Source organism: Salvelinus alpinus, chromosome 3 (assembly GCF_045679555.1).
Source record: "Salvelinus alpinus chromosome 3, SLU_Salpinus.1, whole genome shotgun sequence".
Classification (NCBI taxonomy): domain Eukaryota; kingdom Metazoa; phylum Chordata; class Actinopteri; order Salmoniformes; family Salmonidae; genus Salvelinus; species Salvelinus alpinus.
In genome coordinates, this window is record NC_092088.1 from 54,100,972 (window position 1) to 54,127,224 (window position 26,253).

Here is a 26,253-nt window from a genome sequence, read left to right on the forward strand (position 1 = left end):
CCAACCTTCATAAACTTCATCAGATGACAGTCCTATAACATCATATTACACAATACATATATGGTTTGTTCGAAAATGTGCATATTTAGAGCTGAAATCCGTGGTTATACATTGTGAAAACGTAGCAACTATTTTCCAGAATCTCCGGATATATTTCTGACACTCACCTATTCTGACCAAATAACTATTCATAAACTTTACTAAAAAATACATGTTGTACAGGAAATGATAGATACACTAGTTCTTAATGCAATCGCCGTGTTAGAATTCTAAAAATAACTTCAGTACGACATGCAGCTTACGTTATAGCGAGAGAGCGCCCAAAATCAAGGCGGAAAACACAACTACACATTTTCGACAGAAATAGGAAATAACATTATAAATGTGTCCTACTTTGGTTGAGCTTCCATCAGAATCTTGCACAAGGGGTCCTTTGTCCAGAACAATCGTTGTTTGGTTTTAGAATGTCCTTTTTCCCTCTCGAATTAGCAACCAAAACTAGCAAAGTGGCGCGAAGCTGTCCATCGTCACCAAACGCAGAGAACGGAACACGCCAAAACTCCCGAAAAAATTTCAATAATCTGATAAAACTATATTGAAAAAACATACTTTACGATGATATTGTCACATTTATCAAATAAAATCAAAGCCGGAGATAGTAGCCGTCTATAACGAAAGCTTTTCAGAAGCCAATGCTGATGTACTTCCTGCGCCTTCCTGAACAAAGGAAATTGGGGTCATGTCATTCCAAGACCTCTCTTTTGACCATAGATATAGCTATACACTCCATTTCTTCTCTCACTGCCTATTGACATCTAGTGGAAGGCGTATGAAGTGCATGTATACTAATAGATTTCAAGCAGATTAATAGGGAGGCCCTGGAACAGAGCCTCGATTTCTGATTTTTCACTTTCTGACAGGAAGTTTGCTGCAAAATTAGTTCTGTTTTACTCACAGATATAACTCAAACGGTTTTAGAAACTTGAGAGTGTTTTCTATCCACTAGTAATAATATTATGCATATTGTACGAGCAAGAATTGAGTACGAGGCCGTTTGAAATGGGCACCTTTCATCCAAGCTACTCAATACTGCCCCTGCAGCCATAAGAAGTTAATTGACTTGTCTAGTTAAATAAAGGTTCAATTTAAAAATTTAAAAATACCGGCTGACTGACATTCGTGCATTTGGAAAGTATTCAGACCCCTTTACTTTTTCCACATTTTGCTATGTTACAGCCTTATTCTAAAAAAACATTCCCTCATCAATATACACACAATAACCCATAATTACAAAGTGAAAACAGGTTTTAATACATTTTTGCACATTTCTTATTTAGATAAGTATTCAGATCCTTCACTATGAGACACGGAATTGAGCTCAGGTTCTATAACTTGATTGTAGTCCACCTGTGGTATATTCAATTGATTGGACATGATTTGGAAAGGCACAAATCTGTCTATATAAGGTCCCACAGTTGACAATGCATGTCAGAGCAAAAACCAAGCCATGAGGTCGAAGGAATTGTCTGTAGAGCGCTGAGACAGGATTGTGTCGAGGCACAGATCTGGGGAAAGGTACAAAGACATGTCTGCAGCATTGAAAGTGCCCAAGAACACAGTGGCCTCCATCATTCTTAAATGGAAGAAGTTTCAAACCACTAAGACTCTTCCTAGAGTTGGCCGCCCAGGCAAACTGAGCAATCGGTGGAGAAGAACCCGATGGTCACTGACAAAGCTCGATTTCCTCTGTGGAGATGGAAGAACCTTCCAGAAGGACAACGATTTCTGCAGCAGTCCACCAATCAGGCCTTTATGGTAGATGGCCAGACGAAAGCCACTCCCTAGTAAAAGGCATATGACAGCTCGCTTGGAGTTTTCCAAAAGGCACCTAAAGACTCTCAGACCATGAGAAACAAGATTCTCTGGTCTGATGAAACCAAGATTGAACTCTTTGGCCTGAATGCCAAACTTCACGTCTGTAGGAACCCTGGCACCATCCCTACGGTGAAGCATGGTGTTGGCAGCATCATGCGGTGGGGATGTTTTTCAGCAGCAGGGACTGGGAGACTAGTTGGGATTGATGGAAAGATGAACGGAGCAAAGTACAGAGAGATCCTTGATGAAAACCTGCTCCTTCTCGCTCAGGACCTCAGACTGGGGTGAAGATTCACCTTCCAACAGGACAACGAACCTAAGCAAACAGTCAAGACAACGCAGGAATGGCTTCAGGACATGTCTCTTGACAGGATCTGCAGAGAAGAATGGGAGAAATTTCCCAAATACAGGTGTGCCAAGCTTGTAGCGTCATACCCAAGAAGACTCGAGGCTGTAATCACTGCCAAAGGTGCTTCAACAAAGTACTGAGTGAAGGGTCTGAATACTTATGTAAATGTGATATTTCAGTTGTAGTTTTTTACAACATTTGCAAAAGTTTCTAAAAACCTGTTATTGCTTTGTCATTATGGGGTATTGTGTGTAGATTGATGAGGATAAAAACTATTTTATACATTTTTGAAGAAGGCTGTAAATAACAAAATGTGGAAAAAGTCAATGGGTCTGAATTCTTTCCGAATGCACTGTACGTAGCATTTCTGGTTGTTTTTTGCCATTTTTAATACAGTGCATAGAAAAAGTCTGCACACCCCTTGCACAGTTTTCAACATTTGCTATCTTGAAATGTTATCTAAAAAGGGATACAACCTACAGTGCATTCAGTAATTATTCATACCCCTTAATCCACATTTGGTTGTATTACAGCCTGAATTCAAAATTGATTTAATAGATGTTTTTCTCTCACCCATCTACACATTTTTTCACTCAAATTTATTGAAAATGAAATACAGAAATATCTCATTTACGTAAGTATTCTTCAACCTCTGTCAAGTTGGTTGCTGATTATTGACAGCCTAACCAGCCATTTTCAAGTCTTGCCACAGATTGTCAAGCCAATATTAGTCAAAACTGTAACCAGACCACTCAGGAACATTCAATGTCATCTTGGTAAGCAACTCCAGTGTATATTTGGCCTTATGGTTCACCTTATTGCCCTGCTGAAAGGTGAATTTGCCTCCCAGTGTCTGCTGGAAAGTAAACTGAAACAGTTTTTCCTGTGCTTACCTCTATTCCGTTTCTTTTTATCTCCCAAAACTCCCTAGTCCTTGCCAATGACAAGCATACCCATAACATGATGCAGCCACAACCATGCTTAAAAAATGGTACTCAGTGGTGCATTGTGTTGGCTTTGCCCCAAAAATAAAACTTTGTATTCAGGAAAAAAAGATAATTGCTTTGCAACCTTTTTTGCAGTTTTACTTTAGTGCGATATTGCAAAAAGGATGCATGTTTTGGAATATTTGTATTCTGTACAGGTTTGTCATTTAGGTTAGTATTTCGGAGTAACTACAATGGTGTTGATCCATCCTCAGTTTTCTCCTATCACAGCCATTTAACTCGGTAACTGTTTTAAAGTCATCCTTGGCCTCATGGTGAAATCCCTGAGCGGTTTCCTTCCTCTCTGTCACGATCGTCATTGTAAGCATACTCAGACCAAAGCGTAGTGTGAAATCGGTTCGACATCTTTTTATTTAAACTATTATTGAGCCACATGCAACTTATGTGAATTGTTAAGCACATTTTTACTCCTGAACTTATTTAGACTTGCCCTAACAAATGAGTTGAATACTTAATGACTCAAGACATTTCAGCTTTTCATTTTTAATTAATTTGTAAACATTTAGAAAAAACATTATTTGACATTATGGGGTATTGTGAGTAGGCCAGTGATAAAAACGTTAATTTTAAATGCAGGCTGTAACACAACAAAATGTGGGAAAAGTCAAGTGTATGAATACTTTCTGAAGGTATGTTGTATGTTGCCCTAAAAGTTGTCCAAGGATAGTAGAATCTTAATCATAATTACTCACAGCTGTAATGGCTGCCAAAGGTGCTTCCATCAAGTATTGACTCTGAGGTGTGAAGACACGGAATCAATACATCCACATTTAGTATTTTTTGTCACTTGGAACATTTTCTATAATTTTCTTTCACTTTGATTCAGAATCAAAACATGTGATGATGAACCTCACTTCTTCATGTGACCAAGGAAAAGGAAAAGCCTAGTGGAGATCACAGACACTTGATTGTGTTCCACTCAATGCTGGAGAGAAACCGCTAAGGCAAGGACTTTCTTTCTCTTCTCTCCTCTGTGTGTAGCGGAACTTCTACTATATATTGAAGGTATCTATATCTAGTATATTATTCATGTAAACTGTATTGTAGATTTTCATTTTGGCCCATTGTGATAATTGTGGCATACAGCAGGTCAGCCACCAGGGGGAGGCTCGTGCATACATCACGAGGCGATGGCTCCATCTGCTGGACGTGCCAGGTCTCGACGGGTGCTCCAGGCCAGGACTAATTGGTGCTGATTGGGAGTTGGTGAGTAATCAAGGGCTGATTGCTCACCAACTGTGCAAGGCCCATAAAGCTGCCAGAAGGGCAACACACAGGGACAGAGTGGGGGAAGAAAGGACTCCCGTATAGTTGGGGACGGTTACAGAAGTAACAGGAGTGAGTGCAGTTTTGATCCCGACAGGATACAGCAAGACCTGGAGCCCAGAAGATGGTATCCCGGAGAGGGTCTCATGGGGAGACCTACCCTTTTCTTTTTGATTTATTATTTAAATAAACACCCTTGAAACCAAGCTAATCCTACTCTGTCCGTGTCTGATCTGTGTAAACGTCTTGACCAAACCCCCTGGTCTGCCACAAGTGGTGGAGAATGTGGGCACCCTGATAACGTGGTCAGATCAGGGTTGACGTTTACACAGCATCAGCATGGACGAGTTGATAGCTCAGTTCATCCGGGCCCAACAAACACAACAGGCGGTTCAGGAACGAACGCTGGAGGAACAGCGACTACAAAACATCCGCCTCGTTGAGGAAATCAGGAAGCTGCAATGAGGAGCGTCTCCTAAATCACATCCCAACCAGTTTTTAATCAAGCTAACGGAAGACGATGACATCGAAACATAGCTCTGTACATTTGAATGGACAGCGCTAAGGGAAAGATGGCCAAGGCAGAAGTGGGCAAGTCTGCTGGCCCCGTTCCTTTCTGGGAATGTCCAAAAGACGTATTGGGACCTGAACGACGAACAGGCGGCTAACTACGACGGACTCAAACGGGAGATACTCAGCCACTACAGGTACAGCCTGGCCCATCGGGCTCAACGGATCCACGGCTGTAGGTTCGTACCCGACGCATCCCCCCGAGCCCAGATGAGCAACCTACTGAGGGGCCAGTCAGGACATCCGCTGGGGGCCAACTGAGGGGACAATTCGGGACGGCCCAGTGGGAGGATCCGAACATGAAAGCCTCCGCAGCCCAAGTGATAGCGGTGGATGGACAGCTACTTCCGGGGGTGAGTGACTGGCGATACCCCCATTTCCAAATCAAGAATAAACCTTTGTATCAGGTGTCGCGCCAACAGGGGGAACTTCGAGAGCTATTGTTGCTGCCCCGACAGTACGTGGGAACCGTTCTTCAGCTGGCCCACACCCACCTGTTGGGGGCGCACCTGGGAATGGAGAAGTCACGGGAACGGATTGCCGCCCGGGATGAGGAGGGCCGTGGAAGACTACTGTCGCAGCTGCCCGGAGTGTCAACTCACTGCCCCGAAAACCCACTTCCGAAACCCATTGGTCCCCCTACCGATCATCGGGGTGCCCTTTGAACTCATCGCCATGGACATAGTGGAACCCCTGGTAAAAACAGCATGAGGACACCGGTACATCCTGGTGATAGTAGATTATGCCACCTGTTATCCCGAGGCCATTTCACTACCGGCAGCGGTATCCAAGGGAATCGCCCGGGAGCTGTTCCACCTTTTTAGCCGGGTGGGCATCACAAACGAGACCCTGACAGACCAAGGTACTGAGTTTATGTCCCGCCTAATGAAAGTGTTGTGTGCTCTCTTGCAGATCAATCAGATCCGGACCTCCGTCTTTCACCCGCAGATGGATGGGCTCATCAAGCGCTTCAATACAACACTAAAACAGATGCTGCGGTAGGTCATTCGGCAGGACGGGAAGAACTGGGACCAGCTACTACCCCACTTAATGTTCTCAATCCGAGAAGTACCCCAGTCCTCCCCTGGGTTTTCCCCTTTCGAACCCCTCGAAGTGGCACGAGAGGACAGCCTTGTCCGTGTTATGGGCGGGACCCAGGACGCCAATGGGACCAGTGGTGGTCCTGATCAATGAGGACCCCGGCCCAGAAGCAAGAGCTCAGGGTGCTCGTCGATCGGAACACGGCGGTATTCTCCGAGATGCCAGGCCGCACGACCCTCATTGAACACCACATCTGTACCCGGTCTGGGGAAGCGATACGAAAGAGACCATATCGGAGTCCGGAGGCCCGAAGGAAGACCGTGACACAAGAAGTGGAGGCTATGCTGAGGATGGAGGGTCATTGAAGAGTCCCACAGTGCATGGTGCAGCCCCATCGCGTTGGTGCCCAAACCGGACGGTAGCCTCTGCTTCTGTAATGATTGCCTGGGTGGGAATGACATAAGCTTATTCGACGCCTACCACCTTCCACAGCCAAGGTTGGGAAGAGCACCTGACGCGCCTCCAGGCGGTGCTGGACGCACTCAGACAAGCCGGGTTGACCGTGCACCCCAAGAAATGCAAACTAGGTTTTGAGGAGGTGGAGTACCTGGGGGATTTGATCGGACAGGGGAACGTCAAGCCCCAGAAGAGGAAGGTTCACGCAGTACGTGACTGGCCCGTTCCACGCACCAAGACACAGGTCAAGTCCTTCCTGGGACTGGCAGTATACTATAGCCGGTTTATCCCCAACTTTGTGGCTATAGCTTCCCCCCTCACCCATCTAACCAGGGCCCCCCTCTCGAAAACAGTGAAATATACGGACGAGACGGAAGCGGCGTTCAGCCCTCTGAAGGAAGCGCTGTGCTCCCATCCGATTCTCATAACGCCCGATTTCCAGGTGCCGATGGTGGTCCAGACGGATGCATGTGATACGGGACTAGGGGCCGTTCTATCCCAGATACACGATGGGGAGGAGCATCCCATCATGTACATCAGCCGAAAGCTGATACCTAGAGAAAAAATGTACTCTATTGTTGAGAAAGAGTGTCTAGCGGTGAAGTGGGCGCTAGACACTCAAGTATTACCTTTTGGGCACCCAATTAACCCTGGTCACGGACCATGCTCCCCTGGTCTGGATGGCCAGGGGAAAGGACACAAATGATCGGGTCACTAGGTGGTTCTTGTCCCTTCAACACTGCTCTATCTAGAAGGGAGACATACATCGCACTGATGACAGTCCCCTCCCCGACAGCTCTAAAGGGGGGTGGTGTACAGCAGGTCAGCCACCAGGGGGAGACTCGTCGAGGCCTGGTGACAGACGGTGTATACATCACGAGGCAACGGAGCCATCTGCTGGACGTGCAAGGTCTCGACGGGTGCTCCGTCCAGGACTAATTGGGGCTGATTGGGAGGGTAATCAAGGGCTGATTGCTTACCAACTGTGCAAGGCCCATAAAGCTGCCAGAAGGGCAGCACACAGGGACAGAGTGGGGGAAGAAAGGACTCCCGTATAGTTGGGGACAGTTACAGAGGTAACAGGAGTGAGTGTAGTTTTGATCCCAACAGGATACAGCAAGACCTGGAGCCTAGAAGACGATATCCCGGAGAGGGTCTCATGGGGAGACCTATCCTTTTCTTTTTGATTTATTATTTAAATAAACACCCTTGAAACCGAGCTAATCCTACTCTGTCCGTGTCTGATCTGTGTAAACGTCTTGACCAAACTCCCTGGTCTGCCACATAATGTATACAGATAAACAGTAGCCTACTGCAGACAGTTGCTTGGTGATGTTTACTGGGCAAGTATTTTATTGGTTGGACTATACTGTATGCATAATATACAGTAGACCTAATGTAGTTTTGGTTTATTACTATGTAGAGAACAATTAATATTCATGATCAGAAAAGTGAAACTTCAAGTAATTATTTTCATAATCAAAAGTGATAATTCTCAGGTAATTGAATGTGCATTTTACATCTGAGTGCAATGCTAACCATTGATAGTTGTATCATAGTGGGCATTTTCTGCTACCAATGAGCCACACCCAAAGTTCAATTAGTTATCATTGTTTGAATTAACTAGATGTATTGATAACAGTGAACCTAGTGTGTCTAACAAAAGTGTCTAACAAGAGTCAACAGAATGTCCATGTATAAATACCTTGCGGGTGTAAATGGTAACTACTTAGATAAAACACAAGTGATGTGTTTCCTCCCAGTTCAACCTACTGAACTGAAGATGGCACTGTGGTATGTGTTAGGTCAGGATCAAAGTAATATCAAGCTCACTGGGTTTGTACTAGAGCAAAGACAGGCAGGCTGGACCTAACACCACAGCTATTAATAGATATACAGGCTGTAGAAATTGAATTACGTGAATCATATTCTCACTCAGACTATAGGCATGACACAAACAACTGCTGACATATTTGTTACAGTACAGGGAATACGCAGGAGAGAAAAACGTGAGAACGAACAAGGCAGGGTTAATAACCACAATGGATATTTGAAATGTTTATAATGCTGTTGTAGCACAAACCAAAGAGCTATTATTATATTGTATTATTTTTCCAGACGATGGATTAATAATAATGGCAATAGCAGACACTTTGAAAGCATACATTATGGTCCGACTATATTATGTGACTAAAAGTGATAGGGAGTTTGAACAGGAATTTTCCATTGCGGTTTGTTTAGTGTCTTAGCTATTGGCTCCTTTGAAAACAAAATACATCTCATCTGATTGTAAAGATGTTTAAATATAAACTGAATGATTCCACTCTCTCTGTTAATTTAGACTGTCCAGCTTGTACCCTCCTGCAGACAGAATGCAGACAGACCGTAGAGACCTAGGTGCTTTTCCTGATGGAGATCTTCTTCACCAGAGCCTTTAAAGACAGGGTGAAAATTAGTGTGACCAACATGTTCCGCAGACAGCAGCAACAACAACATCAACCTCACCGGAGGCTTCCGCCATTCTCTGGACGGGGAGGAGCCTCGCATTGAACATGCTTGGGTGGGTCGCTCATCCAGCAGCCATTATGCAACAGAGCAGATAGGAGGTGGGAGAGAGTGAGCCTGTCAGCCTCCTCTCAGCAACAGAATCCTCATAGCTGCTCGCAACACCGCTGAGCAGGCAGGGATTAGTGCTGAGCTCCCAAAGAGCCAGTTCAACAACCCAGGAGCAGCAGCCCCAGCCCCAGCAGCATGGCTTGTGATTGTCAAGGGGGTCTGCCTGTTTAGGAAGCTGGAGAACCAGGAGGCCAAGAGGAAGGCAGCAAGGGAAGTTTCCCCCTGTGATGGGGGAGTTGAGGACAGGAACCTGAGAGCTCCAAGAAAGGCAAGTCCAAAGAGGGAGATGGTGGCAAGAAAGAAATCTCAATCGGAAGCCAAAACCTCTGTGTTTTTGGGCATGCGAATCAGGAAGAGTCTGTCAAAGGCAAAGGGGCTGTCCAAGGAGGATATCCTGGATGGCAAGGGGTCCCAGTTGGAGGGAGCTGGTGGGGTCAACCTTAGCCTCTCTGTAGATGAGCTGGGAATGATGTCGGATGGTGACCCAGAGTATGGCCACTTGACAACGTCGGAGGCGGAGGACGAGGGCCGGAGAACGAGTTCAGAATCAGACGGGGACCTCTACAGCTTCCACTCTGCTATGGATGAGCATGTGGATCTGCTCTCTGACATCCAGCAAGGTATCAGGGAGAATCATGGGAACACTGATGTGCTCCTGGATAGAGTCACTGTCCCTTTGGCTGAGGGGGTCACCTCCCCCACCACAGATGGTGATTTTAAACACCTAGCCCTTGACCCCTCTGACCCACAGGAGGTAGGCTCCACTCTGGGGTCAGACCTGGAAAAGGGACAGGTTGATGAGACACCTGTTGGTACTGATACTGCAGGATCAGACCAAAGTGCTGAGCATAGACAATCAGAGGCAGAGGGAAGGGTTGCATCTGGGGGGAGTCAGATTTAGGTTCACTAAGCGACTGTGTTCCTTCCTCGGCGGACACGGAGGGGAGCAGTGACAGCCCCCTGCCCAAAACCACCAGCACCTACAGCTTCCCAGACACCAACTCCACCATCACGTCCTATGAGAGCGCTGAGGAGACCCAGGACGACCTGGAGAACCCGGTGCTGACCTCCCAGCTAACTCAGAGCCAGAGCTTTGATGGGGCAGGTAGCGCCATCGAGGGGTCCATGTGCATCAGGTTGGGACCGGACACAGGTTCATCCAGAAGTGTGAGTAACATGGAACTGACTGTGGAGAGGGAGGAGGGGGGGGACATGGGGAGAGTCTTCCGGTCTCTGAGCAGGAGGAAGAGTAGCTATTCTGTCTCTCTGCTGAAGAGTTACAGTTCCAAAATATCTCTTTCCAGAAGGACGTCCTCCACTATCTCCACTGTCAAGCCCTGTCCTCCCATCCACCCTACCTACGTGAAGATCACCACCAGGCAGCTGACCTCACCCATAGGCTCACCAAGCCAGAGCCCTCGTAGGACGGAGCCAGGCTCTGGGGCAGAATTTGGGGGCCACAAGCCCCAGGGATGGAGAACCCCCAGGCAGAGGTCCTGCAGTATCGCCGGGCCTTTCAGTCATTCTGCAGACTGGACCAAGGATCTGGAAGGCCTCAGATTGAGGCATGAGGCCACCACTGACCTCCGGGAGCATGGGGGGTCAGAGAGAGGCTTTCCAGGGGCGAGTCTGACCCTATGCACCAGACAATGCCACTCAGCTGTCCAGACCACTACCACAGGACCCTATCAGGATGTCTTCTCTGGTAAGTGACTGAGCATAGAGGTACTTCATGAGTTATAGAGTAACATTGGTGGAAAGGAGGTAAATATTGCAGCTAGATGCCTTTTTGCCCAACAGGGATTATGGCATTGTGTAATTATAATTATCATCATGTAAAATTACAATAATCATTAATAAATATTTAGATGTAGATATTAAACATCACGTCATGTAATGTAATAATACAGTATATTTGTCACGATCGTGTGGAGGAGAGACGGACCAAAACGCAGCATGTGGAAAATAAGCCATCTTCTTTTATTTTACTACGAAGATGAACATGAAACGAAACACTATTACAAACTATACAAAAACAACAAACGACCGTGAAGCTATAAACGTAGTGCACACACACACAGGCTACAAACGTTCAACATAGACAATTCCCCACAAACAGCTAAAGCCTATGGTTGCCTTAAATATGGCTCCCAATCAGAGACAACAATAACCAGCTGTCTCTAATTGAGACCCAATTCAGGCAACCATAGACTTTCCTAGATACCTACACTCAACCATAGACACAGCTAGACTACTATACTAAACATAAACCCAACTACTCTAATAAACCCCCTAAACCTTACAACCACCCTAGACACTACAAAAACCACATACATTCCCCATGTCACACCCTGACCTAACCAAAATAATTAAGAAAACAAAGAATACTAAGGCCAGGGCGTGACATAACCCCCCCCTTAAGGTGCGAACTCCGGGCGCACCAGCACAAAGTCTAGGGGAGGGTCTGGGTGGGCTTCCGTCCACGGCGGCGGCTCCGGCACTGGTCGTGGTCCCCACCCCACCATAGTCACTACCCGCTTTCGTAGCCTCCTCCAAATGGCCACCCTCCACATTAACCCCACTGGATTAAGGGGCAGCACCGGACTAAGGGGCAGCACCGGACTAAGGGGCAGCACCGGACTAAGGGGCAGCACCGGACTAAGGGGCAGCACCGGACTAAGGGGCAGCACCGGACTAAGGGGCAGCACCAGGATAAGGGGCAGCACCAGGATAAGGGGCAGCACCAGGATAAGGGGCAGCTCCGGACTGAGGGACGGCAGCTCCGGACTGAGGGACGGCAGCTCCGGACTGAGGGACGGCAGCTCCGGACTGAGGGACGGATCCTGGCTGGATGACGGCTCTGGCGGATCCTGGCTGGACGGCTCTGGCGGATCCTGGCTGGACGGCTCATGGCTGGCTGACGGATCTGGCTGCTCATGGCTGGCTGACGGATCTGGCTGCTCATGGCTGGCTGGCGGCTCTGGCTGCTCATGGCTGGCTGGCGGCTCTAGCAGATCCTGTCTGGTTGGCGGCTCTGGCAGATCCTGTCTGGTTGGCGGCTCTGGCAGATCCTGTCTGGTTGGCGACTCTGGCTGGTCATGGCTCGCTGACGGCTCTGGCTGGTCATGGCTCGCTGACGGCTCTGGCTGGTCATGGCTCGCTGACGGCTCTGGCTGGTCATGGCTGGTGGAAGGCTCTGGCTGATCCGTTCTGGCGGAAGGCTCTGGCTGATCCGTTCTGGCGGAAGGCTCTGGCTGATCCGTTCTGGCGGAAGGCTCTGGCTGATCCGGTCTGGCGGAAGGCTCTGGCTGATCCGGTCTGGCGGAAGGCTCTGGCTGATCCGGTCTGGCGGAAGGCTCTGGCTGATCCGGTCTGGCGGAAGGCTCTAGCGGCTCCTGTCTGGCGGAAGGCTCTAGCGGCTCCTGTCTGGCGGACGGCTCTGTAGGCTCATGGCAGACGGGCGGCTTTGCAGGCTCATGGCAGACGGGCGGCTTTGAAGGCTCAATACAGACGGGCAGTTCATGCGGCGCTTGGCAGACGGACAGTTCAGACGGCGTTGGGCAGACGGGCAGTTCAGGCGCCGTTGGGCAGACGGGCAGTTCAGGCGCCGCTTGGCAGACGGGCAGTTCAGGCGCCGCTTGGCAGACGGGCAGTTCAGGCACCGTTGGGCAGACGGCAGACTCTGGCCGGCTGAGACGCACTGTAGGCCTGGTGCGTGGTGCCGGAACTGGAGGTACCGGGCTAAGGACACGCACCTTCAGGCTAGTGCGGGGAACAACAACAGGGCACACTGAGTTCTCAAGGCGCACTATAGGACTGGTGCGTGGTACCAGAACTGGTGGTACCGGGCTGAGGGCACGCACCTCAGGACGAGTGCGGGGAGAAGGATCAGTGCGTACAGGGCTCTGGAGACGCACAGGAGGCTTGGTGCGTGGTGCCGGGACTGGAGGCACTGGGCTGGAGACACGCACCACAGGGAGAGTGCGTGGAGGAGGAACAGGGCTCTGGATACGCACTGGAAGCCTGGTGCGTGGTGTCAGCACTGGTGGTACTGGGCTGGGAACACACACCACAGGGCTAGTGCGAGGAGCAGTAACAGGACGCACAGGACTCTGGAGACGCACAGGAGGCTTTGTGCGTGCTGTAGGCACTGTCTTAACCAGACGGCTAGCACGCACCTCAGGACGAGTATGGAGAGCTGTTCCCGGTGACATTAAAACACCAACACGTTCATTCGGAAGGATGCCGTGCCTCATGCACCAAGCCAATACATCCCTCATAACTCTCTCCTCCAATTTCTCCATTAACTCCTTTACTGTCTCTGCGTCACTCTCCTCCAAATCCGCCCTCACCGGCTCCTTACGGTAAGCAGGAGGAGTTGGCTCACGTCTCCCGACTGACCCAACTAAACTACCCGAGAGCCTCCCCCAAGAAATTTTTGGGTTTGACTTACGGGCTTCCAGCCTTGTTTCCTTGCTGCCTCCTCATAACTCCGCCTCTCTGCTTTCGCTGCCTCCAGCTCAGCTTTGGGGCGGTTATATTCTCCTGGTACTTCGCGGTCCAGAATTTCCTCCCAATTCCAATAGTCCTGTGTAGGTGGGTCCTGTTGTTGTTGCACACGCTGCTTGATCCGATGTTGGTGGGGAATTCTGTCACGATCATGTGGAGGAGAGACGGACCAAAACGCAGCATGTGGAAAATAAGCCATCTTCTTTTATTTTACTACGAAGATGAACATGAAACGAAACACTATTACAAACTATACAAAAACAACAAACGACCGTGAAGCTATAAACGTAGTGCACACACACACACACACACACACACACACACACACACACACACACACACACACACACACACACACACACACACACACACACACACACACACACACACACACACACACACACACACACACACACACACACACACACAGCCTTAAATATGGCTCCCAATCAGAGACAACAATAACCAGCTGTCTCTAATTGAGACCCAATTCAGGCAACCATAGACTTTCCTAGATACCTACACTCAACCATAGACACAGCTAGACTACTATACTAAACATAAACCCAACTACTCTAATAAACCCCCTAAACCTTACAACCACCCTAGACACTACAAAAACCACATACATTCCCCATGTCACACCCTGACCTAACCAAAATAATTAAGAAAACAAAGAATACTAAGGCCAGGGCGTGACAATATTGAATATGAAGATCGACCCCTGTAAGAACATACTGTGCTGTTCCTTATTAAGCAGTATGTTGACATGAATATCCTCCTATCTCAGTATTAGTAGGCTACAGAATGCTGATGGTCTGAGGCTCAGCTGTTTTCGGCTCTCAGCTCCTGCAGCAGAGCAGGGAGTGTGAAAATGATCACTCACCCATTGCAATGTCATTCTTTGCCTGACTGTCTGGGAGGGATACACACACCCACAATCACTGTCCTTTACATTTGCACAGCACTACTATAGCTAGCTATTCAGATCATTCCTTGATACAGTGGTAGGTTGCTATGTCTTGCCCAAGATTTGAGCTGTCAAGCTTGATGATTAGTTTATCACTCTATCCGGTCAGCCAGACCATCTTGTTATCCAGTCTGGCCCTGGTTTACCTCAGCTATTGGAGTAATCAGTCATGTGACATGGATCTGTTTCAGAGGACATCAATAGCAGAGTTTAAATTAGACAGGTCACTAGCCTGTAAACTGTTTTGCTGGTGCTGTTGTTGTTCTTTGTTCATGTGTGTCACTTTTATTCCTTTGGATAAGGTTGTTCATCATAATACTGTACGTGTATCTAAAAGAGTGGTGGCTATTGCATGAAATAGGAGCAACATCATATTTTAGAAATCATTTTGATATCTTCATGTTCTTTTAATCACACTGCTAGATAGCTAAAATAGCTTTTCATTTTTACCTGATCATAATCCAACAAACATCCGCTGCAAGGACCAGAATTAGTTTTATATTGCTGAATGTTTTTTTGCTACCTCGCGAACAAGATCCAATTGTATTCACAGCGCGGTTAAAACCTAGTTTGCAGCGTCGCGACGGATAAAACTTTTATATTCCTTCATTGTTAGTGGTATGTAATTGAAATTTGCCTCTATTTTCATTGGGAAATGTGACATTTAAACCAATTTTTTTTCTGTGGCTCACGTTTTAGCGCTAAATCAAGTTATAACATTTTTATAATAGCATTAGAGAGGATTTATAGTATGACTGTTTTAAATGAATCACCTGCCAGTAGAACATGGATCAGTAGGGGAGTATTTCTGCTCACCAAAGGCTCCTCTGGTCACAATGCCATGACTTGTGAGCTCTCTGGATTACAAAATCAGGCCTTCCCTGTCTCTGTCTAGGACTGTTCACAGATTTTCAGATTATCACATTGATTTCTATAATAATTCCACCATCTACGACTCTATAATAATCCCATCATCTATGACTTTCTCCATCACTTTCATACCACACACAGCTGAGCAATGTGGTATGACTATTCCTCCTCTCCTCCTCAGGCGGATTGACCAGGATGGTCCTGATAAATAGTGTTATTTTGATGGTTTGTACAGTACTGTTTAAATGCCAACTGTTAATGTGAAGGTTAAACCGTGGCATTTGCAGAAAGACATTTTCATCATGTGATTTCTAAGAAGGTGCCCTCTTTTGGCCTCCTCAGGACCAATACATGTTGTGCAGAGCAGTTGAAAACACAGTATATATAAAATAATAGTACCAACACAATACTGTTTTACAATACTATATTTAAGTGCTAATGCCAGAGAAAGCCGGTGTTTGGAGGATATATTTCCACGGGTGTTGTTAGGCACGAGACGAAATAACACACAGTGATACATTAGCTACTTAGTGGGAGCTAAAACTATCCATACAAATTGTATCTGGTTTTGTTTCAGCATTTTGTAGGATAATCAGCACATGTCCTCCTCTCTCCCCATGTAATGATGCAGATCAAAAGCTCGTGGTGAAATCTGACATATCACCCTAAAAAAAGCCCACTGCTCTATCATCAATATTCATGTCTTTATCTGCAGTATCTATATCTTCATAACAGTGTCATCCCTAGATATCTGTTGTCTGAATCTCCCTTTCTTTCTCTCTCTCTCTCTCGCCCCCCAGGTCTCTCCCTGTTGGAGCGTCTATGTCTGCAGGAGGGGGAGGGAGCGAACGATGAGGCGGAGAGATTGTGTTGTCGTACGATGGTCCTGGGGCTGCTGCAGCCCCTTAGTGACATTTTCAGAGAGCAGCATGAAGACATTGTCAGTCCAGTCACAGCCACCTTTAATGTGAGAGCCAACTCTTTACTTAAGCACATCGTTTCCCTGCTGCCATTTCAACAAATATCACACTGATCATAGTTATTATTGTTCACTGAATGAGAGTACATGAAAAAAGTAATTCTAACAAATGGGTTATGTATCAACTACAGTATCGACCATCTACCACCCTATCTACTCTACCTTTTAATCTTTTAGCATTCCATTATGTTGAGAACTGTTCTTATGGACAGGCTTACCATATGAAAGCTGATTTCATAAATGTACAAATTATTTTCCAAGTAACACTTCACAGATGTAATCTCATGTGTGTGATTATAATAAATCCCGCATAGTTCGTCAGGCACGCACGCTGTCAGTGCCATTTTTATCACATGCCCGTGGCAGCTGAATCCACTCAGATGTAAGGTTCTTAGGCTGAGGATTCAAATATAGATTTCGCGACTTAGTATTTTTTCATGACTAGATATAGATGTCATATATTTTCTGTTAGCATGCATGTGTGTGTATGCATGCGTGTATAAGTGTGTATGGGTGTGTGTGTGCTCCCTGTTGCAGTATCTTCATAGGGACTGAAATTTGTGTCCTGCAGCAATGGGTTGTCATGTTTCCTTCATTGGTGTGCCATGTTATCAGAGCTGCTTTTCTTTTGCTCAGCCACCAAAGCAGAATTTGTATCTGAACAGTTGTGTGTGTGTGTGTGTGTGTGTGTGTGTGTGTGTGTGTGTGTGTGTGTGTGTGTGTGTGTGTGTGTGTGTGTGTGTGTGTGTGTGTGTGTGTGTGTGTGTGTGTGTGTGTGTGTGTGTGTGTGTGTGTGTGTGTGTGTGTGTGTGTGTGTGTGTCTTGAATGAAAGCACGTGTCAATTTGTGCCTGTTTATATTGTACTATATTGGTGTGTGTGCATACATTTCAGGGACGTTCTGTATTTCTATGTGAGTTCGTGTGCATGTTATGTCTGAGTGTTTGTGACAATGTGTTTATGTACAGTGCCAGTCAAAAGTTTGGACACACCTACTCATTCCAGCAACCGTTTTCCTTGATGACAGCTTTACACAGTCTTGGCATTCTCTCTACCAGCTTCATATCAAATGCTTTTCCAACAGTCTTGAGGAGTTCCCACATATGCTGAGCACTTGTTGGCTGCTTTTCCTTCACTCTGCAGTCCAACTCATCCCAAACCATCTCAATTGGGTTGAGAGGGTGATTGTGGAGGCCAGGTCATCTGATGCAGCACTCCATCACTCTCCTTCTTGGTCAAATAGCCCTTACACAGCCTGGAGGTGTGTTTTGGGTCATTGCGCTGTTGAAAAACAAATGACAGTCCCACTAAGCGCAAACCAGACTGGATAGCATATCGCTGCAGAGTGCTGTGGTAGTCATGCTGGATAAGTGCGCCTTGAATAATAAATAATTCCCACGACAATGTCACCAGCAAAACACCCCCACATCATCACACCACCTCTTCCATTCTTCACGGTGGGAACCACACATGCAGAGATCATCCGTTCACCTACTCTGCATCTCACAAAGACACGCGGTTGGAACCAAAAATCTCACATTTGGACTCATCAGACCAACGGACAGACTCCCACCGGTCTAATGTCCATTGCTTGTGTTTCTTGGCCCAAGCAAGTCTCTTCTTATTCTTGTTGTCCTTTAATAATGGTTTCTTTGCAGCAATTAGACCATGAAGGCCTGATTGACGCAGTCTCCTCTGAACAGTTGATGTTGAGATGTGTCTGTTACATTTATTTGCGCTGCAATCTGAGGTGCAGTTAACTATAATGAACTTATCCTCCGCAGCAGACGTAACTCAGGGTCTTCCTTTCCTGTGGCGGTCCTCAAGCTAGTGTCATCATAGCGCTTGATGGTTTTTGCAACTGATCTTGAAGAAACTTTCGAAGTTATTGAAATGTTCTACATTGACGGACCTTCATGTCTTAAAGTAATGATGGACTGTTGTATTACTCTTTGCTTATTTGGGCTGTTCTTGACATAATATGTACTTGGTCTTTTACCAAATAGGGCTATCTTCTGTATACCATCCCTACCTTGTCACAACACAACTGATTGGCTCAAACGCATTAAGAAGGAAAGAAATTCCACAAATGAACTTTTAACAAGGCACACCTGTTAATTGAAATGCATTCCAGATGTGCAAAGCTGTCACCAAGGCAAAAAGTGGCTACTTTGAAGAATCTCAAATATAAAATATAATTGTATATTCATAGTTTTGATGTCTTCACTATTATTTTACAATGTAGAAAATAGTACAAATAATGAAAAACCCTGGAATGAGTTGGTGTTTCCAAACTTTTGACTGGCACTGTACATAAACACATTGTCACAAACACTCAGACATAACATGCACACAAACTCACATAGAAATACAGAACTTCCCTGCAACGTATGCACACTAACAAACAGGCACACACATATTCACACATGTTTTCATTCAGTACCTACACACACACACGCATGCATGCCTTAAAAACTGTCATTATGTGACACACACACACACATACACATACACACACTGCTTGCGTAGAACATCTGCTTACCGCGTTGCATAAGAGCCCCATGTTCCCAGGGCTCAGGCTGCACTTACCCAGCAGAATGCTCACTGTGCCTGGGTTGGTAAGAGCAGTTTGTCCCCTCTCACTGTCTCTACCTGGTCCTGGGATTGGACCCCCAGCTCTGCATTATTCAACTTGACCAGAGTCAACATCTCCCCGTGTCTTTTGACAATGCTGCTCTCTCTCACCCATTGTTCTCCCTTCTCTCTCTTTTGTCTCTCTCTCTCACTCAATCTCTTGCCCTTTTTTCTTTCCTTTCTCCTGTTTTTGTAATGCTACTCTTTCATTCTCTCTCTCTCTCTCTCTCTCTCTCTCTCTCTCTCTCTCTCTCTCTCTCTCTCTCTCTCTCTCTCTCTCTCTCTCTCTCTCTCCCTCTCTCCCTCTCTCCCTCTCTCTCACACACACTGTCCTCTCCCCTGTAAAAAATAGACAGCCTTGAATGACTCCATGAGATATAATCCCTCCCTAGTGAACCAGCAATGTCTCTAGGGAGAAAATATGGATACCTTTTATTAAGGTTGATGTTATAGAGTAGGAGGCTATGACAGGTTTTGATCATGTTTTCATCTGGGTCTGTTCTGTAGTTGTGATTCTAGCTTCAGCTAAAGCTGGGGTTCTGGTTAATGTTTTGTTCTGGCAATAACTGCACAGAGAAAGCGATACCTAAGGTCAGCTCTCAGACTGGAACAAATTGCGTATTTGTCCCTAAAGTGTAGACACACACTCATAAACACACACACACTTGACATGCACAGTGTTGGAATGGCTTGAGATTCTTACATAGATGGATAGTCATTATGTAATGGTCTCTGAATTATGATTTGGAATACATTCAGATTCATACTAAATTGGGCCCTTAGAATTGCCCAATTCTATGTGGTTATGTAGTCAATATCATATTACTGTGCCGTGCTGAAACTGCTTGCTACAGTGGAAACCATTCACAGCCATTTCCCAGGAAAATAATTTGTTCAGTTGTTAAGGAATACACTCTCATGCATTAAGAGGAACTAATAGAATATACAGAAACAAGAACACTTTTCATACCTCAGACGAATGAGATTGGCTTTGAAGGTGGTGTTAACTTTTAGCTTCTCGCAATTTGCCAGAGGTTGCATTCTACTATAGGGAGCCTTGTACTTAGCAAACACTGTACCTTACCTCACTTTTGAAAAGTAGACATTTGTATTTGTTCAATTCGGAAAGTAAAAGCCCTCTTTATTTGTGTCATGTCCTGACCATAGAGAGCTTTTTATGTCTCTATTTTGGTTTGGTCAGGGTGTGATTTGGGTGGGCATTCTATGTTCAGTTTCTATGTTTTGTATTTCTTTGTTGTTTGGCCGGGTGTGGTTCTCAATCAGAGGCTGTCTATCGTTGTCTCTGATTGAGAACCATACTTAGGTAGCTTTTTCGCACATGGTTTTTGTGGGTAGTTGTTTTCTGTTTTTCTGTCTGCACCAGACAGAACTGTTTCGTGTTGTTACATTTTGTTATTTTGTCTCAGTGTTCAGTTTTTTTAAATAAATAATCATGAACACTTCCCACGCTGCGCTTTGGTCCACACCTTCTTCATACGACGACCGTTACAATTTGGCATTGTTGGTGAATGTCATCTGAACTGGAATCAACAGACATAGGTCATCTGGATTGCTTTATTGATTTATTCCTTGAAGATAAGTAAATTAGATTTCCTGTTTGTCTGTCAGCTATTGACTGTACATTAAATAGATATCTGCCCTTTTGTCTGTCCGCTGTCCTCTTTTGGACAATTTTTCTTTATTTGTGTGTATAAGTAAACCAAATCAATTTAAATTATGTTGGTAAAATCTTCCGGTTATGATCACCTGTAGTATTCACCTGGTTATTATATGGTGTTACTACAGTATATGGTACTGTGTTACTGTGAATAAAATATAGATCTAAAAGTAGATGCTGAAAAATGCATGTTCATTGCCTTCTCTCCCCCAGGAGGACCAGCTATATACCTGGGCTACTTTTGGCCTGCCCTCCCACCTCTGGGTGCCCCATGAAGGGCATACCCCAGGCCGCATCAAGATCTTGTGGCCCCCTCCACAGCCAGCTCAGGTATGTTATCAACACTGTTTTTGTTGTGTACCACCTCAAGCAGTGCTCCAGAGAAGAACATTTGTTCAAACAGCATGACATTGAAAATGTTTTGCCACATTCAACTGAATGGATAATTACTGTGAGTGCCTCAGGAGGATAACAGATCTTTGTAGTTTGCTCTTACAACTGCAAGTGAACGAATACCCAGTCCCAGACAGGTTTTGATACAATACTGTCCTCTTGTGGTTATATTTTGTATAATGACAGAGCATGTAGATATCACTCCTGTTCTTCCATCAGAGGTCAAGCTTATCCTATAATAACTAGACAGGTTTCATAAGTATTCACCCACCTTGAATTTTTTCACATTTCTGTGTAATCTGCTCACACTGCCCTACCCTGTGCTTTGACCTCTTTCTCCCCTCTCTCTCCAGATGAAATCTTGCGTCTTGTGACGGCCGGCCGCCCAACAACCTGCCCGCTTGACCCTATCCCCTCCTCTCTTCTCCAGACCATTTCCGGAGACCTTCTCCCTTACCTCACCTCGCTCATCAACTCATCCTTGACCGCTGGCTACGTCCCTTCCGTCTTCAAGAGAGCGAGAGTTGCACCCCTTCTGAAAAAACCTACACTCGATCCCTCCGATGTCAACAACTACAGACCAGTATCCCTTCTTTCTTTTCTCTCCAAAACTCTTGAACGTGCCGTCCTTGGCCAGCTCTCCTGCTATCTCTCTCAGAATGACCTTCTTGATCCAAATCAGTCAGGTTTCAAGACTAGTCATTCAACTGAGACTGCTCTTCTCTGTGTCACGGAGGCGCTCCGCACTGCTAAAGCTAACTCTCTCTCCTCTGCTCTCATCCTTCTAGACCTATCGGCTGCCTTTGATACTGTGAACCATCAGATCCTCCTCTCCACCCTCTCCGAGCTGGGCATCTCCGGCGCGGCCCACACTTGGATTGCGTCCTACCTGACAGGTCGCTCCTACCAGGTGGCGTGGCGAGAATCTGTCTCCGCACCACGTGCTCTCACCACTGGTGTCCCCCAGGGCTCTGTTCTAGGCCCTCTCCTATTCTCGCTATACACCAAGTCACTTGGCTCTGTCATATCCTCACATGGTCTCTCCTATCATTGCTATGCAGACGACACACAATTAATCTTCTCCTTTCCCCCCTCTGATAACCAGGTGGTGAATCGCATCTCTGCATGTCTGGCAGACATATCAGTGTGGATGACGGATCACCACCTCAAGCTGAACCTCGGCAAGACGGAGCTGCTCTTCCTCCCGGGGAAGGACTGCCCGTTCCATGATCTCGCCATCACGGTTGACAACTCCATTGTGTCCTCCTCCCAGAGTGCTAAGAACCTTGGCGTGATCCTGGACAACACCCTGTCGTTCTCAACTAACATCAAGGCGGTGACCCGTTCCTGTAGGTTCATGCTCTACAACATTCGCAGAGTACGACCCTGCCTCACGCAGGAAGCGGCGCAGGTCCTAATCCAGGCACTTGTCATCTCCCGTCTGGATTACTGCAACTCGCTGTTGGCTGGGCTCCCTGCCTGTGCCATTAAACCCCTACAACTCATCCAGAACGCCGCAGCCCGTCTGGTGTTCAACTTTCCCAAGTTCTCTCACGTCACCCCGCTCCTCCGCTCTCTCCACTGGCTTCCAGTTGAAGCTCGCATCCGCTACAAGACCATGGTGCTTGCCTACGGAGCTGTGAGGGGAACGGCACCTCCGTACCTTCAGGCTCTGATCAGGCCCTACACCCAAACAAGGGCACTGCGTTCATCCACCTCTGGCCTGCTCGCCTCCCTACCTCTGAGGAAGTACAGTTCCCGCTCAGCCCAGTCAAAACTGTTCGCTGCTATGGCACCCCAATGGTGGAACAAACTCCCTCACGACGCCAGGTCAGCGGAGTCAATCACCACCTTCCGGAGACACCTGAAACCCCACCTCTTTAAGGAATACCTAGGATAGGATAAAGTAATCCTTCTAACCCCCCCCCCCCCCCCTTAAAACAGTTAGATGCACTATTGTAAAGTGGTTGTTCCACTGGATATCATAAGGTGAATGCACCAATTTGTAAGTCGCTCTGGATAAGAGCGTCTGCTAAATGACTTAAATGTAAATGTAATGTAATGTAATTACAAAATGGGATTGCTATAGATTTAATTGTGTTTTCTTTTTGCAATTGATCTACACAAAATAATCCATGATGTCAAAGTAAAAAGAAAGTTCTACAAAGGTTTATAAATTAATGTAAATTAAATAACTAAAATATAGTTGTTGCATAAGTATTCACCCCCTTTGTTTAGGTAAGCCTAAATTAGTTCAGGAGTAAAATATGGCTGAACAAATCACATAATAAGTTACATGGACTCACTCTGTGTGAAATCATAGGGATCGACATGATTTTTGAATGACTATCCAATCCTCTGTCCCCCATACTTACAACATCTGTAAGGTACCTCAGTCAAGTTTTGAATTTCAAGCACAGATTCAACTACAAAGTAAGGGGAGCTTTTCGAAAGCCTCATGTAAAGAAGGGCAGTGATTGGTAGACGGGTAACAATAACAAATCAGACATTGAATATCTCTTTAATATACATGGTCAAGTTAATAATTATGCTGTGGATGAAACCACCTAGACACAACAAAGATACAGTTGTCCTTGTGAGCTGAGCTGCAAGATAGGAAGGACACTGATCAGGGGTTCATGAAATCAATAATTTGCTAGTAACTGACATTCATATTCTGGCAATCTCTGAAACTCACTTAGATAATACCTTTGATGATACAGTGGTAGCAATACATGGTTATACGATCTACAGAAAATACAGAAATGCCAAAGGTGGAGGTGTGGCTGTTTATATTCAGAACCACGTTCCTGTAAAGCTTAGACATGATCTCATTAAATACTGTTGAAGTAATATGGCTACAGGTTAATCTGTCTCATCTAAAGCCCATTCTGGTGGGAAGCTGCTATAGACCACCAAATGCTAACAGTCAGTATCTGGATAACATGTGTGAAATGCTTGATAATGTATGTGATATAAATAGAGGTATATTTTCTGGGTGATTTAAATATTGACTGGCTTTCATCAGGCTGCTCACTCAAGAGAAAGCTTCAAACTAGTGCCTGCAACCTGGTTCAGGTTATCACATTTTTTTTTACCTTTATATAACTAGGCAAGTCAGTTAAGAACAAATTCTTATTTTCAATGACAGCATAGGAACAGTGCCTTGTTCAAGGGCAGATTGACAGAACGACAGATTTGTACCTTGTTAGCTCAGGGATTTGATCTTGCAACCTTTTGGTTACTAGTCCAACGCTCTGACCACTAGGATACGCTGCCACCCCAATCAACCTACCAGGGTAGTTACAAAAAGCACATGACTGAAATCATCAACATGTATTGATAACATCTTTACTAATGCTGCAGAAATTTGTTAGAAAGCAGTATCCAAATCCATCGGATGTAGTGATCGCAATATAGTAGCAATATCTAGGAAAACCAAAGTTCCAAAGGCTGGGACTAATATAGTTTATAAGAGGCCATACAATAAGTTTTGTAGCGATTCTTATGTTGCTGATGAAAATAATATTTGTTGGTCCGTGGTGTGTTATGAGGAGCTACCAGGCGCTGCACTTGACACTTCTATGAATTTGCTTATCCCAGTTAAATAATAAGCATGCACCCATTAAGAAAATGACTGTAAAACCTGTTAAATTATTAAAAAGAAGAAGCTACACTATGAAACAAAGATAAATGACATAAATAATGATTGTAAAAAGCTTTGGAGCACCTACGCTCCGTCATTGATTGAATCAGATGACCCATTCATCACAAAACCCACTGATATTGCCAACTACTTTAATCATTTTTTCATTGACAAGATTATTAAACTTAGGCATGACATGCCAGCAACAAAGCCAAGTATCAGACCAAATTATGAAAGACAAGCATTGTAATTTTGAATTCCATAAAGTGTGGAAGAGGTGAAAAAATGATTCTTGTCTATCAACAATGACAAGCCACCAGGGTCTGACAACTTGGATTGAAAATTATTGAGGATAATAGCGGACGATATTGCCAGTCCTATTTGCCATATCTTCAATTTAAGCCTACTAGAAAGTGTGTGACCTCAGGCCTGGAGGGAAGCAAAAGTTATTCCCTTACCTAAGGATAGTAAAGCCCCCTTTACTGGCTCAAATAGCTGACCAATCAGCCTGTTACCAACCTTTGTAAACTATTGGGGAAAATTGTGTTTTACAGGATACATGCCCGGCCTCTAGGTCACCAGGCTGCTCATTATGGGGGCACACCTGTCACCATCATTACACGCATCAGCGCATAATGACACTTACCTGGACTCCATCACCTCCTTGATTACCTACCCTATATATGTCACTCCCTTTGGTTTCTTCCCCAGGCGTCATTGTTTCTGTTTCGTGTCTGTGTGTTCGGGTTTCTTGTTTTGTATTATGTTTTGTTTATTGATTAAATTATTCACTCCCTGAACTTGATGACAAACTTTCAGCACGCGTTATAGGGAAGGACATTGAACAAGCACAGCACTATGACTGATGATTGGCTGATAGAAATAGATAATAAAACGATTGTTGGGCTGTTTGCCTCAGCAGCAGCTAATGGGGATCCATAATAAATACCATGAGGCCCTGGTGACAGAGTTCAATGGCTGTGATGGGAGAGAACTGAGAATTCATCAACAACATTGTAGTTGCTCCACAATAATGACCTAAATGACAGTGAAAAGTGTCTTGTAGGCACTAAAGTTGTACTGCAAGAAAATACTGCAAAGGAATACACTTAATGTCCTAAATGCAAAGCCTTATGTTTGGGGCAATCCAACACAACACTTCACTGACTGCCTCCTTATTTCCAAGCATGGTGGTGGCTGCATCATGTTATGGGTATGCTTGACATTGGCATAGACAGGAGTTTTTCAGGATAAAAAGAAATGGAATGGAGTTAAGCACAAGTAAAATCCTAGAGTAAAACCTGCTTCAGTCTGCTTTACACCAGACACCGGGAGAGGAATTCACCTTTCAGGAGGACAATAACCTACAATACAAAGCCAAATCTATACTGGAGT

General features: G+C 45.6%; 1 pseudogene; it reads left to right on the forward strand.

The window, feature by feature from the left end:
- The first annotated feature begins 4,836 nt into the window (after positions 1 to 4,836).
- Positions 4,837 to 26,253, forward strand: part of LOC139569826 (formin-2-like) — an 82,693-nt pseudogene continuing 61,276 nt past the window's right edge.